A 15,827-nucleotide genomic window follows, 5' to 3' on the forward strand; every position below is an offset into this window, starting at 1 on the left:
TGGCTTAAAATACAGTATGATGCAACATAGTGGCACACAATATGACAGGGTTAGGCAACTACATTCAGCCGTGGGCCGATTTATGTCAGAGCCGATGTTAGGGGGCGGGAAATGTTTTGATATTGAAATAAAAATAGCTGCATTGGGCCTTTAATAATTTATGGATGCAGTGCTATGTGAAATATCAAGTTTAGTTATCATCACATAATATAAGTAGACCTATTGCAAAAGTTATTGTGTGGTAAACATGCATAGAGGAAACTCTTTCGCAAAAAGCAGCAACAATCAGGTGAGTGAGTCATAGAGTATAGTACAGCCATCAGCTCAGAGTCACTCTAATGACATAGACTGTTTCAAATAGTGCCTTCAGAAAGTATTCAAACCACTTGACTTTTTCCACATTTTGTTGTGATACAGCCGGAATTTACAGTTGATTAAATTGAGATTTTCTGTCACTGATCTATACACAATACCCCATAGTATCATCGTGGCATTTTGTTTGTAGAACATTTTAGAAATTCATTTAAAAAAATTAAGCTGAAATGTCAATAAGTCAATAAGTATTCAACCCATTTGTTATGGCAAGCCTAAATACGTTCAGCAGTAAAAGTGTGCTTAACAAATCGCATAATAAGTTGCATGGACTCATTCCGTGTTTAATAACAATGGTTAACATGATTTTTGAATAACTACCCCATCTCTATACCCCAGACATACAACTATCTGTGAGGTTCCTCCAATTGAGTAATGAATTTCAAGCACAGATTCAACCACAAAGACCAGGGAGGTTTTTCAATGCTTCGCGAAGAAGGGCACCAATTGGTAGATGCGTAAAAAAAAAAGCAGACACTGAATATCCCTTTGAGCAAGTTATTAATTAGGCTTTGGGTGGTGTATCATTAGACCCAATCACTACAAAGATCCTTTCTAACTCAGTTGCCGTAGAGGGAGGAAACTGCTCAGGGATTTAACCATGACGCCAATGGTGATTTTATAACAGATACAGAGTTTAATGGTTGTGATAGGAGAAAACAACTGAGGATGGATCAACAACATTGTAGTTACTCTACAATACTAACCTAAATGACAGAGTGAAAAGAAGGAAGACTATACAAAATAAAAATATTCCTAAACGTGCATCCTGTTCGCAACAAGACACTTAAGTAATACAGCAAAGAAATTTGGAAAATAAATGTACTTTTTGTCCTGAATACAAAGCATTGTGTTTGGGGCTAATCCAACACAACACATCACTGAGTACCACTCTTCATATTTTCAAGCACGGTGGTGGCTGCATCCTGATATGGGTATGCTTGTCATCGGCACGAACTAGGGAGTTTTTTAGGATAAAAAGAAACGGAATACAGCTATGAGCATAGGCAAAGTCCTAGAGGAAACCCTGGGAGGCCAATTCACCTAAAACACAAGGCCAAATCTACGCTGGAGTTGCTTACCAAGACGACATTGAATGTTCCTGAGTGGCCTAGTTACAGTTCTGACTTAAATTGTCTTGAAAATCTATGGCAAGGCTTAAAGGACTGTCTAACAATGATCAACAATCAGCTTGACAGAGCTTTAAGAATTTTAAAACAAAACTTCATAGTCCTTGCCGATGACAAGCATACCCATAACATGATGCAGCCACCACCATGCTTAAACATATGAAGAGTGCTACTTTGTCATTATGGGGTATTGTGTGTAGATTGGTAAGAAAAACATATACACTGCTCAAAAAAATAAAGGGAACACTTAAACAACACAATGTAACTCCAAGTCAATCACACTTCTGTGAAATCAAACTGTCCAATTAGGAAGCAACACTAATTGACAATAAATTTCACATGCTGTTGTGCAAATGGAATAGACAAAAGGTGGAATTTATAGGCAATTAGCAAGACACCCCCCAAAACAGGAGTGATTCTGCAGGTGGTGACCACAGACCACTTCTCAGTTCCTATGCTTCCTGGCTGATGTTTTGGTCACTTTCGAATGCTGGCGGTGCTCTCACTCTAGTGGTAGCATGAGACGGAGTCTACAACCCACACAAGTGGCTCAGGTAGTGCAGTTCATCCAGGATGGCACATCAATGCGAACTGTGGCAAAAAGGTTTGCTCTGTCTGTCAGCGTAGTATCCAGAGCATGCAGGCGCTACCAGGAGACAGGCCAGTACATCACGAGACGTGGAGGAGGCCGTAGGAGGGCAACAACCCAGCAGCAGGACCGGTACCTCCGCCTTAGTGCAAGGAGGTGCATTGCCAGAGCCCTGCAAAATGACCTCCAGCAGGCCACAAATGTGCATATATTTCATATATTTCATTTGTATTTCACAGTCAAACATATCAGAGAACATTATCTTCAAACGTTCATAGATACATGCCCACACTAATGCAAAGGCACTTGAGTGTTCTAATGAAGCTGTTCAGATACAGAAGTGCCTCTATTATGTGCTTTAATGATGGAGAAAGGAAGGGAGAGGTCAATCCACAGATCTGGGTCCTATCAAATCGCTCATGCCCTTTTCTCTTCTGCACAGATTCCTATCTACACAGGAGAGAGTAGTTAAAATCTCAGTCAGGGCAAAATGCACACCTGAGAGAAATGACAGGTCTCTCACAGCTATATCAGTAATCTCACAGGAGCTCAGCTGCTGTCTTCTTTTCTCTGTCTTTTAACCGTGTTCTCACCAAGTTATTAAATCGTTATTTCTACTCTTACAGTTGAGGGTGATTTTAAATGTTTGTTCTGTAGATAAAGCAATGGAGTGACATTTTCTGCTCAGCCAAGTTTTCTCACTGAGAAATGTGTCTATTTGTATTTCTAATAATTCAGTGACTGCTTTTCAAAGCCTACTGATAAAAATGAATTTTGAAGTTTAATTGTGACGATTTAATGACTCAATGAGAGCTTGCTGTTTATTTGCAAACAAAGCCAGATCAAGGGTATTGGCTAATTACTACAATACTCATGCCAACAAGAATGGAATCTATTAGCCAAAGTCACTTTGAAAACTATCAATAATGTTTACTAGTGTTCTGGGACATGTTTTGAGACCATGTCTGGGTACGTGAGAGCATCTAGTGTCACTCCGAGGATGCTCTATCTTTGTGGTTGTGTGATTGAGAGTGAAGGTGTGATAAACGTGAGGATATGCATTGTTGAGCTGCAAAGAAAATGTATGACAATCCTTGAAATATTTCCCTTCTCGTGTATAGACAGTCAGTCAATCCGATATACTGTAAGTCAGTGAAACTTTGAAACATTGCTGTTGATTGATTGTTTTGTGCTACAGAATATTCCCTTCTGAGTGCGGCTCATCATTGCAGAGCATTGAAAAGGCCACTAGAGGGTAGTAATGCAAAGGCTTTTCCTTAGAAGAGTATAAGTCAAGATCCTAGCTGAGAGCAATTACTTTTTTATAACTTTTCAAAGTAGGGCTTTGCAATTACTTCCAGTTACTTTTTTCAATCAGTCAATCAATACAATTTATTTATAAAGCCATTTTTACATCAGCAGATGCTACAAAGTGCTGTACAGAAACCCAGCTTAAAACCCCAAACAGCAAGCAATGCAAATGTAGAAACACGGTGGCTAGGAAAAACCCCCTAGAAAGGCAGGAACCTAGGAAGAAATGTAGAGAGGAACCAGCCCCTGAGGGGTGGCCAGTCCTCTTCTGGCTGTGCCGGGTGAAGATAGTACATGGCCATTAAGGCCAGATTGTTCTTCAAGATGTCCGCCGGCAGAACAGTTTAAACTGGAACCGCAGCACGGCCAGGTGGACTGGGGTCAGCCAGGAGTCATCAGGTCAGGTAGTCCTGAGGCATGGTCCTAGGGTTCAGATCCTCCGGGAGGGGAGAGAGAGAGAATTAAAGGGAGCATACTTAAATTCACACAGGACACCAGATAAGACAGGAGAATTACACCAGATTTAACAGACTGACCTTAGCCCCCCGGCACATAGCCTCCAGTAGCTATGCTGCAATAGTCTGAGACGGGGGGTGTTCGGGGACACTGTGGCCCGGTCCGACGATACCCCCGGACAGGGCCAACCAGGCAGGATATAACCACACCCACTTTGCCAAAGCACAGCCCCCTCACCGCTAGAGTGATATCACCAGACCACCAACAACCAACTGAGACAAGACTGAGTATAGCCCACAAAGATCTCCTCCACCGCACGAGCCCGAGGGGATGCAAAACCGGACAGGAAGTTCACGTCTGTGACTCAACCCATTCATCCCTCCTAGGGACGGCATGGAAGAGCACTAATAAGCCAGTGAATCAGCCCCCCTAATAGGGTCAGAGGCATAGAATCCCAGTGGAGAGAGGGGAGCCGGCCAGGCAGAGACAGTAAGGGTGGATCGTCGCTCCAGTGCCTTGCCGTTAAACTTCGCACCCCTGGGCCAGACTACACTCAATCGTAGGACCTACTGAAGAGATGAGTCTTCAGTAAAGACTTAAAGGTCAAGACGAGTCTGCGTCTCTCACATTGATAGGCAGACCATTCCATAAAAAGAAGCTCAATCATATTTAATGTATGGTCTCTATATTCTTGGTCATTCCTGTTTCAGTTCTTTTGTAGTCCTGGTTTCATTTATATTTTAATATTTTGTATTATTATTTATGTATGTTGTAGCCTATGCCGACGTACTGTATACCCCATTATAACTGACCCACAGAATTCATTTTACGTGTTCATGAATGAGTTCAAAAAGTCCTTTTAATCAATGATCTCTGCTGCTGGTTTCCATTCTTCATCTGTTATAACTTTGATGACATGCCTATTGATTTTCAGGCCAAGTGCTTGTTTTCGTTCGTAGGAAGTTATTGATGTCGTCTTTCAAGTAGCAACACACAAATATCCACCTCTCAAGTTGAATTCATAGTCCTGTGAACTTGCTGGTTGTGAAGATGTAGTACTGTACATTCCCTGTGGATGGAGCCATACTCCTATCTCCATGGTCTTGGCTGCATTAACTTGTTTTCACATCTTATTTTTTATCAGACTGAGCAGAGGTGAATAAAAAGTCATGAAAAGTAATTACTTTGGCATAATAACTTATTTGGCTAAGCGGTTAAACAAACATCCAAATTGTGAAGCCAATGTTCAACTTGATGTTTGATTTGATGTCTTTGCATCTTCATCCAGTTTCAATAAGATTAAAAAATGAATTGAAACGAGCCAATGGGCTCGCAAAGCTTTTCGTCAGCCATTCTTCAACATTCAACTTTAATCAGGATATTTCTTTCACACTGAGATATTCCAAGAAAAGCACATGTTCAAACTAAGAACTATGTTTTCGTAAGAACTTTTCAAGAAATGGTATCACACAGTCACCAAGTTGTATATCTGGCAGATTTTTATAACATCAATCTTCTTGTATGTAAGGCCTTCAGAAAAAGCTAGTCGTTACAATGCATATAATCTCTTCTTGGTCTTTTGAAGGGGATTTAAACTGAAAGAGTGTATCTGTGGATGGAAGGGAGTATCCTTGAATTCTTCAATAAACTGAATTACATCTGGCTGGATTGGTATGACCACACAATGAGGACAGAGAGCTTCAATTCCCAGACCCAAGGCCCCCTGCTTGCATTTAATCCGTAGCTCACCCTGGGATACAGCTTGCCTTTGTCCCTTTGCAAACGCCACTGCCCTCCACACACTTTCACCTTCAAAACACTATCATCCAAACAAACATTCATGTATTTTACTTGCCTGTAGTGTAAACTTATGGTGTAACTCATCTTTGTGGTCACACAAGATGGAGAGGCCTATCACTCATGCTGCAGTATTCTCCATGGTATGGTCTTATGAGCAGAATGAGACAATTTGCTCTCTGAGACAGGTTGAGACGGAGAGACAAAAGGAGAAGATCTTCTACATTGGATTAGACTATTCTTCAGAGTATGGCATATTAAACTGTTGGAGATTTTCAGGTAAAAATAATACATGTTTTCTGTATAAAATATTAGACAATTGAAAGCACTCATACAATTTGCACAATTCGGTCAAATTTTTTGCTTGACTCGTCGTGAGGCATACTTTTAAGTGACAATTTAGTAGTCTCAACATTCAGCAAATTTCAGCATGCAAAGCTTGCACTTCATCTTTTATATTTAGAACAAAAAAAGTAGGCTTGTTAAAAAGAGACCTCAATAAGAATACTATTTTACAAGTTGAATTTTTTAAACTTCACATGAGAAGCCCTGGTGTGTAGTGGGTTTATGGGCGGTTCTCAGTAACCCTTTAGAGTCAGAAGCTCAGCATGTCATACACACAAACGTATTATAGTGGGTGTCAGGTACATTGCAAAAATTCTGTGAAACTCTTAATAACAAAAATGTCCACGCAACTCCTGTAGACTGTGTGCATGATGCAACAGTGTGTAATGATATCTCTGTTTGCCAAGCCATCCCCCTTCCCCTAGCATAACTCATATTTCACTCCCCTTCCATTCTCTGATACTTTCTTTGGCTTGACGCCATTATTTACATCCGGTTTGGAGCGAGCGGTCGCATTTGCATTCGCTCTGCAGGTAGTATAACTTTTCATTTCATTTTCATTACATTTCATTACATTTCATTATAGTACAACGGTTTAATTTGTCTAACCTTAGCAATTTCTTCTTAGCTAGCTACTTAGCCGTCTGTGTATAAAAGATAATTGCGTAATTATCGTATTCCGTCGTCTATCGTAGTCCACACTGCTATCTGCCCAGCAGCTAGCAAACGTCCACCGTCTACCGAATAGTAGTATAAACTCTTCATTACATTTCATTATAGTACAACGGTCTGATTTTCATTTTCACTACAGTACAACGGTTTGATTTGTTTGATCTTAGCTAGCTACATAGCCGTCTTTGCATCAAACATAATTGTGTAGTTATTGAGGTTCGCCAGCCAGCTATTTTCGCCCTAACGTAACGCAACGTAGCCAACACTGCTAGCTAGCCAGCTTGCCACCGAATAGCAGCATTGTAGAAACGAGTGCATTACAACGGAACGACTTGATCAGTGTAGTGTTGGCTGACTACACAGTTGTCTTTGCTATCTTTGATTTGTATTTGTTCGATCTTAGCTAGCTACTTAGCTGGCTACATAGCCGTCTTTGTATCGGTGATAATTGTGTAGTTATCAAGGTTCGCTGAGGTTCGCTAGCCAGGTATTCTCGCCCTAACGTAACGTAACGTAGTCAACCCTGCTAGCTAGCCAGCTAGCCACCGATTAGCAGCACTGTAGAAACGATTGCATTACAACGGAACGACTTGACTTGTGTAGTGTTAGCTAGCTACATAGTTTTCTTTGCTATCTTTTTATCTAAGATAATTGTGTAGCTTTGAGTAATTATCGGTTAGCTAGCCAGCTATTTTTCGCCTGCCGCGCTGCCGTCCTCCTACCTAGCCAACACTGCTAGCTAGCCAACTTCTACCGAATAGCAGCACTGTAGAAACTTACATTACAACGGAACGACTTGATTAGCGTAGTGTTAGCTAGTTGTCTTTGCTGTCCTTGTATCCATGATAATTGTGTAGTTTAGAGAACTTTAGTGAAATTGTCGAGGTTACCTAGCCAGCTTCACTTTCAACAACGTAGCCACTGCTAGCCAGGCTACTTCACCAGCCAGCAGTACTATATCATTTTAGTCAATAAGATCTTGTATTTTATTTTTATTTTTTTGCAACGTAAGCTTAACTTTCTGAACATTCGAGACGTGTAGCCCACTTGTCATTCTAATCTCCTTTGCATTAGCGTAGCCTCTTCTGTAGCCTGTCAACCATGTGTCTGTCTATCCCTGTTCTCTCCTCTCTGCACAGACCATACAAACGCTTCACACCGCGTGGCCGCGCCCACCCTAACCTGGTGGTCCCAGCCCGCACGACCCACGTGGAGTTCCAGGTCTCCGGTAGCCTCTGGAACTGCCGATCTGCGGCCAACAAGGCAGAGCTCATCTCAGCCTATGCGTCCCTCCAGTCCCTCGACTTCCTGGCACTGACGGAAACATGGCTCACCACAGATAACACTGCTACTCCTACTGCTCTCTCTTCGTCTGCCCACGTGTTCTCGCACACCCCGAGACCTTCTGGTCAGCGGGGTGGTGGCACCGGGATCCTCATCTCTCCCAAGTGGTCATTCTCTCTTTCTCCCCTTACCCATCTGTCTATCGCCTCCTTTGAATTCCATGCTGTCACAGTTACCAGCCCTTTCAAGCTTAACATCCTTATCATTTATCGCCCTCCAGGTTCCCTTGGAGAGTTCATCAATGAGCTTGATGCCTTGATAAGCTCCTTTCCTGAGGACGGCTCACCTCTCACAGTTCTGGGTGACTTTAACCTCCCCATGTCTACCTTTGACTCATTCCTCTCTGCCTCCTTCTTTCCACTCCTCTCCTCTTTTGACCTCACCCTCTCACCTTCCCCCCCCTACTCACAAGGCAGGCAATACGCTTGACCTCATCTTTACTAGATGCTGTTCTTCCACTAACCTCATTGCAACTCCCCTCCAAGTCTCCGACCACTACCTTGTATCCTTTTCCCTCTCGCTCTCATCCAACACTTCCCACACTGCCCCTACTCGGATGGTATCGCGCCGTCCCAACCTCCGCTCTCTCTCCCCCGCTACTCTCTCCTCTTCCATCCTATCATCTCTTCCCTCTGCCCAAACCTTCTCCAACCTATCTCCTGATTCTGCCTCCTCAACCCTCCTCTCCTCCCTTTCTGCATCCTTTGACTCTCTATGTCCCCTATCCTCCAGGCCGGCTCGGTCCTCCCCTCCCGCTCCGTGGCTCGACGACTCATTGCGAGCTCACAGAACAGGGCTCCGGGCAGCCGAGCGGAAATGGAGGAAAACTCGCCTCCCTGCGGACCTGGCATCCTTTCACTCCCTCCTCTCTACATTTTCCTCTTCTGTCTCTGCTGCTAAAGCCACTTTCTACCACTCTAAATTCCAAGCATCTGCCTCTAACCCTAGGAAGCTCTTTGCCACCTTCTCCTCCCTCCTGAATCCTCCTCCCCCTCCCCCCCCCCCTCCTCCCTCTCTGCAGACGACTTCGTCAACCATTTTGAAAAGAAGGTCGACGACATCCGATCCTCGTTTGCTAAGTCAAACGACACCGCTGGTTCTGCTCACACTGCCCAACCCTGTGCTTTGACCTCTTTCTCCCCTCTCTCTCCAGATGAAATCTCGCGTCTTGTGACGGCCGGCCGCCCAACAACCTGCCCGCTTGACCCTATCCCCTCCTCTCTTCTCCAGACCATTTCCGGAGACCTTCTACCTTACCTCACCTCGCTCATCAACTCATCCTTGACCGCTGGCTACGTCCCTTCCGTCTTCAAGAGAGCGAGAGTTGCACCCCTTCTGAAAAAACCTACACTCGATCCCTCCGATGTCAACAACTACAGACCAGTATCCCTTCTTTCTTTTCTCTCCAAAACTCTTGAACGTGCCGTCCTTGGCCAGCTCTCCTGCTATCTCTCTCAGAATGACCTTCTTGATCCAAATCAGTCAGGTTTCAAGACTAGTCACTCAACTGAGACTGCTCTTCTCTGTATCACGGAGGCGCTCCGCACTGCTAAAGCTAACTCTCTCTCCTCTGCTCTCATCCTTCTAGACCTATCGGCTGCCTTCGATACTGTGAACCATCAGATCCTCCTCTCCACCCTCTCCGAGTTGGGCATCTCCGGCGCGGCCCACGCTTGGATTGCGTCCTACCTGACAGGTCGCTCCTACCAGGTGGCGTGGCGAGAATCTGTCTCCTCACCACGCGCTCTCACCACTGGTGTCCCCCAGGGCTCTGTTCTAGGCCCTCTCCTATTCTCGCTATACACCAAGTCACTTGGCTCTGTCATAACCTCACATGGTCTCTCCTATCATTGCTATGCAGACGACACACAATTAATCTTCTCCTTTCCCCCTTCTGATGACCAGGTGGCGAATCGCATCTCTGCATGTCTGGCAGACATATCAGTGTGGATGACGGATCACCACCTCAAGCTGAACCTCGGCAAGACGGAGCTGCTCTTCCTCCCGGGGAAGGACTGTCCGTTCCATGATCTCGCCATCACGGTTGACAACTCCATTGTGTCCTCCTCCCAGAGCGCTAAGAACCTTGGCGTGATCCTGGACAACACCCTGTCGTTCTCCACCAACATCAAGGCGGTGGCCCGTTCCTGTAGGTTCATGCTCTACAACATCCGCAGAGTACGACCCTGCCTCACACAGGAAGCGGCGCAGGTCCTAATCCAGGCACTTGTCATCTCCCGTCTGGATTACTGCAACTCGCTGTTGGCTGGGCTCCCTGCCTGTGCCATTAAACCCCTACAACTCATCCAGAACGCCGCAGCCCGTCTGGTGTTCAACCTTCCCAAGTTCTCTCACGTCACCCCGCTCCTCCGCTCTCTCCACTGGCTTCCAGTTGAAGCTCGCATCCGCTACAAGACCATGGTGCTTGCCTACGGAGCTGTGAGGGGAACGGCACCTCAGTACCTTCAGGCTCTGATCAGGCCCTACACCCAAACAAGGGCACTGCGTTCATCCACCTCTGGCCTGCTCGCCTCCCTACCACTGAGGAAGTACAGTTCCCGCTCAGCCCAGTCAAAACTGTTCGCTGCTCTGGCACCCCAATGGTGGAACAAACTCCCTCACGACGCCAGGACAGCGGAGTCAATCACCACCTTCCGGAGACACCTGAAACCCCACCTCTTCAAGGAATACCTAGGATAAAGCAATCCTTCTGCCCCCCCCCCCCCCCCCCTTAAAAGATCTAGATGCACTATTGTAAAGTGGCTGTTCCACTGGATGTCATAAGGTGAATGCACCAATTTGTAAGTCGCTCTGGATAAGAGCGTCTGCTAAATGACTTAAATGTAAATGTAAATGTTAAGTCAAAGAAATCCAGCCTCGAGCTTCCCAGTGATGCGAGCCTACCATGTGAGCTAAATGCCTTCCATGCTAGCTTCGAGGCTAGCAACACTCAGAGCACCAGCTGTTCCAGACAACTGTGTGATCACGCTCTCTGTAGTCGATGTGAGTAAGACCTTTAAACAGGTTAACATTCACAAGGCCGCAGCGCCAGACGGATTACCAGGACGTGTACTTAGAGCATGCACAGACCAGCAGGCAAGTGTCTTCAATGATATTTTCAACCTCTCCCTGACCCAGTCCCTATGCCCAAGAATGCAAAGGTAGCTTGTCTGAATAACTATCGCCCGTAGCACTCAGATCTGTAGCCATGAAATGCTTCAAAAGGCTGGTCATGGTTCACATCAACACTATCATCCCAGACACCCTGGACCCACTCCAATTCGCATACCGCCCCAACAGATCCACAGATGATGCAATCTCTCTTGCACTCCACACTGCCCTTTCCCACCAGGACAAAATGAACCTACGTGAGAACACTGTTCATTGACTACAGCTCAACGTTCAAAACAAATAGTACCCTCGAAGCTCATCACTAAACTAAAGACCCTGGGACTGAACACCTCCCTCTGCAACTGGATCCTGGACTTCCTGACGGGCCGCCCCCAGGTGGTGAGGGTAGGCAACAACACATCCGCCATGCTGACCCTCAACACGGGGGACACTCAGGGGTGTGTGCTTAGTCCTCTCCTGTAGTCCCTGTTCACCCACGACTGTGTAGCCGTGCACGACTCCAACACCATCATTAAGTTTGCTGGCGACACAACGGTGGTAGGCCTGATCACCAACGACGATGAGACAGCCTATAGGGAGGAGGTCAGAGACCTGCTGGTAATGTGGTGCCAGGACAACAACCTCTCCCTCAATGTCAGCAAGACAAAGAAACTGATTGTGCGCTATAGGAAACAGAGGGCCGAGCACGCACCAATTCACATCGACGGGGCTGTATTGGAGCGGGTTGAGAGCGTCAAGTTCCTCGGTGTCCACATTGCTAAGGACCTATCATGGTTCAAACCCACCAATACAGTTGTGAAGAGGGCATGACAACACCTCTTTCTCCTCGGGAGACTGAAAAGAGATCCTCAAAAAGTTCTACACACTGCTGCTACTCAGTTTTTTTTTTTTTGCCTAGTCACTTTTACCCATACCTACATGTACATACTGTATTACCTCAATGATCTCGTACCCCTGCACATTGACTCGGTACTGGTACTCTTGTATATAGTCTCGTTATTGTTATTTTATTGTGTTAATTCCTTTTTATTATTTTTTCTAAATGTTCTTACTATTTAACTCTGTATTGTTGGGAAAGGGCTTGTAAGTAAGCATTTCATATTAAACTCTACACCTGTTGTAGTCGGCTCATGTGACAAATAACATTTGATTCGATTTTTTATTAGATGTTTTTCTTTTGCCTTTGTCCATCTAAATTGTCTATCCATTTCCTCACTAGCGTTCTCTCCATCAGGCTGTATTGCTCTCTCCAGATGTGGCCCAGACATGCTGCTCTGGAGGTCCTGGTCTGGAGTTGAGAGAGAGAGCGAGAGAGAGAGAGAGAGCGAGAGAGAGAGAGAGAGCGAGAGAGAGAGAGAGAGCGAGAGAGAGAGAGACTGTCTAGTGGAGCTGGTACTGCGGGGGAGGGACAGACTGCATCCAAAGGGATGACAGCATCTGGAACCTCCTCATCAATCACGCTCTATCCCTGATGTTGTTTCCCATCTCATCTCATATTTTGTATATACTTTATATACTTTCTCTTTTTCAGTGCATTGTGAATAGGTTGGATATACACTGAGTGCATTAATATTGAGTTGGATCCCCTTTTGCCCTCAGGACACCCTCAGTTCGTCGCGGCATGAATTCTACAAGGTGTCGAAAGCGTTCCACATCGATGCTGCCCCTGTTGACGCCAATGCTTTCCACAGTTGTGTCAAGTTGGCAGGATGTCCTTTGGGTGGTGGACCATTCTTGATACACACGGAAAACAGTTGAGTGCGAGAAACCCAGCAGCGTTGCAGTTCTTGACACAAACCGGAGCTTTCGCCTGGATGCACCTGGTCATTCTATGTCATGGAAAGAGCAAGTCTTCATAATGTTTTGCACACTCAGTGTATAGTACTTTAGAGGTATACATTTTCTTTAGGCGTAGGTCCTTGTAATACACTGTCTGTCACAGCATAGAAACAAAAATCCCACATGCCTTACTGTTCGCTCCTTTGTTGTGGTTGTCAGTCACGAGTCAGCCCCATCGAAAATGTTAGAATAATTAAACCCCTACCTAATGTGAAGTTGAACCACTGCCTCATCGGGGCGAGAGGTTGGGACCAACCACAAAGTACCACGCCCCGGCCAGTCTCTGTGATGGATCTAATTATTGATACACCGGGGGAGGAGAGGATGGTTGGATGGAATCTACAGGCTCGCCCTTTGCCTCAGCCTCCCCAGACAGGCAGACAGAGTGACCCTGAGGCTTGCTATAAATACCCCACTTATTACTGGGTGGCGATGGGGCTATGGCCAGAAGGCTCTCATTTAGGCTTTTCCGAGACTGAAATAAAAAGAAACACTTGGAGTTGAGGAGAGAACCTCTGAAACTAACTCTGGGAATAACTTCAGTGGGGGATGGACTACCAAACCGAACATTCCCCTCAAACAATGGGATAAAGGAGCTACCTGGATGCCTTCCAGACAGTGGTTGGATTTGTGGTTTGTCAGTCTTCTCTGTGTTATGCTTCCAAGCTACACAAACCATGTCATTTTTTTCTCTGTTCCCAGTTATTGAAGTCAACTAAGGGAATGGAAGAGTTCTGAATGCAATACTCTCAAACCGCCGCCAGCAGTTACTTTCTCCTGGGATTCTATCTTTCTCTGGTCCGTATAACTGATAGAAATAGACTGCCAGTGCCAGGCTTTCAACAATGACAGAGGTCAAAGTTGTGCCTCTCACTAAACAGTATGATATTGACATGCGGACTCCACAAAGAAATTGATTTTTGTAAAAAAAAATGTTTCAAATCCCAGCTCTAATGGGGCACGGAGGACAAGTGCTTTGTTATTGAAAAAGGCTTGGTTAATAAGCGTCTCTCTAACCACAGCATGTACAAGTCAATGTGACGTCAGTCTGGTGAGTCAACTCTTGTCAAGCGTGTCAGAGCAGGTCTCTTATTAACAAGATATGCTATTAAAATGAGCAGGCGGCAGGTGATTCAGGGGACTATAATCAGCCTCAATGTGGGCACACTCTGCTAATAGGAATCAAATGAGTTTGAATGAACTCACAAAACCTCACACCCCTGCTTTATAGAGTTGGTATGGGAGGCAGAAGGCTATTGACATGCTCAAAGATAACAGGCAACAACAACACAAAATACACGACATGACCAAAAGTATGTGGACACCTGCTCATCTAACATCTCATTCGAAAATCATGGGCATTAATATGGAGTTGGTCCCGCCTTTGCTGCTATAACAGCCTCCACTCTTCTGGGAAGGCATTATACTAGATGCTGAATCATTGCTGCGAGGACTTGCTCCCTTTCAGCTACAAGAGCATTAGTGAGGTCAGGCACTGATGTTGGGCGATTAGGCCTCGCTCGCAGACAGCGTTCCAATTCATCCCAAAGGTGTTCGATGGGCGTTGAGGTCAGGGCTCTGTGCAGGCCAGTCAAGTTCTTCCACATCAATCTCGACCAACCATTTCTGTATGGATCTTGCTTTGTGCACGGGGGCATTGTCATGCTGAAACAGGAAAGGGCCTTTCCCAAACTGTTGCCACAAAGTACAGAATCGTCTAGAATGTCATTGTATGCTGTAGCGTTAAGATTTCGCTTCACTGGAACTAAGGGGCCTAGCCCGAACCATGAAAAACAACCTCAGACCATTATTCCTACTCCATCAAACTTTACAGTTGACGCTATGCATTCGGGCAGGTAGCAGTCTCCTGGTATCCGCCGAACCCAGATTCGTCGTCGGACTGCCAGATGGTGAAACGTGATTCATCAATCCAGAGAACGCGTTTCCACTGCTCCAGAGTCCAATGGCGGTGAGTTTTACACAACTCCAGCCGACGCTTGGCACTGTGCATTGCGCATGGTGATCTTAAGCATGGAAACCCATTTCATTAAGCTCCTGGCGAACAGTTATTGTGCTGACATTGCTTCCAGAGGCAGTTTGGAACTCGGTAGTGAGTGTTGCAACCGAGGACAGACAATTTTTATGTGCTATTCGCTTTAGCACTCGGCGGTCCCGTTCTGTGAGCTTGTGTGGTCTACCACTTTGCGGCTGAGCCGTTGTTGCTCCTAGACATTTCTACTTCACAATAACAGCACTTACAGTTGACCGGGGCAGCTATAGCAGGCCAAACATTTTACAAACTGACTTGTTGGAAACTGGCAAACTGACCTGTTATACACCTGTCAGCAACGGGTGTGGCTGAAATAGCCGGATCCACTCATTTGAATGGGTGACCACATACTTTTGCATATATAGTGTATCTTTATATCTAGTTTAAAATGTATATTTAGCTCTTCTCCCTCTACCCTGTATATTATTTTATTGGCAACTGCTTAGCTAACTGCTAACAAGCTTGGTGGTGTGACGTGTATTTATAATGCAGCATTTACTGGTAAACCACAGACAAACAGTTGTTCTGTCCATAAACATTTGCTCCATTAAATATGTATTATATTTCCATTGGTATAACTGTGCTAGGTATGTGTTTTCTCAGTATAATTTTGGGCAGTAGTACTATCCAGCCTCTGACGTGCATGATAAGTACATCGATTCAACGTTCGTTATCCATAAACATCAAGTCCCAGTGAGTTAGCTGTATTGACTCAACTAAAGGGTTCAGAGCGGGGAGGCAGAGGCAACAATTTCCAATCTGATCACCATAATGCGTCTCTGTCCTATCA

Source organism: Salvelinus fontinalis, chromosome 35, assembly GCF_029448725.1.
Source record: "Salvelinus fontinalis isolate EN_2023a chromosome 35, ASM2944872v1, whole genome shotgun sequence".
Taxonomy (NCBI): domain Eukaryota; kingdom Metazoa; phylum Chordata; class Actinopteri; order Salmoniformes; family Salmonidae; genus Salvelinus; species Salvelinus fontinalis.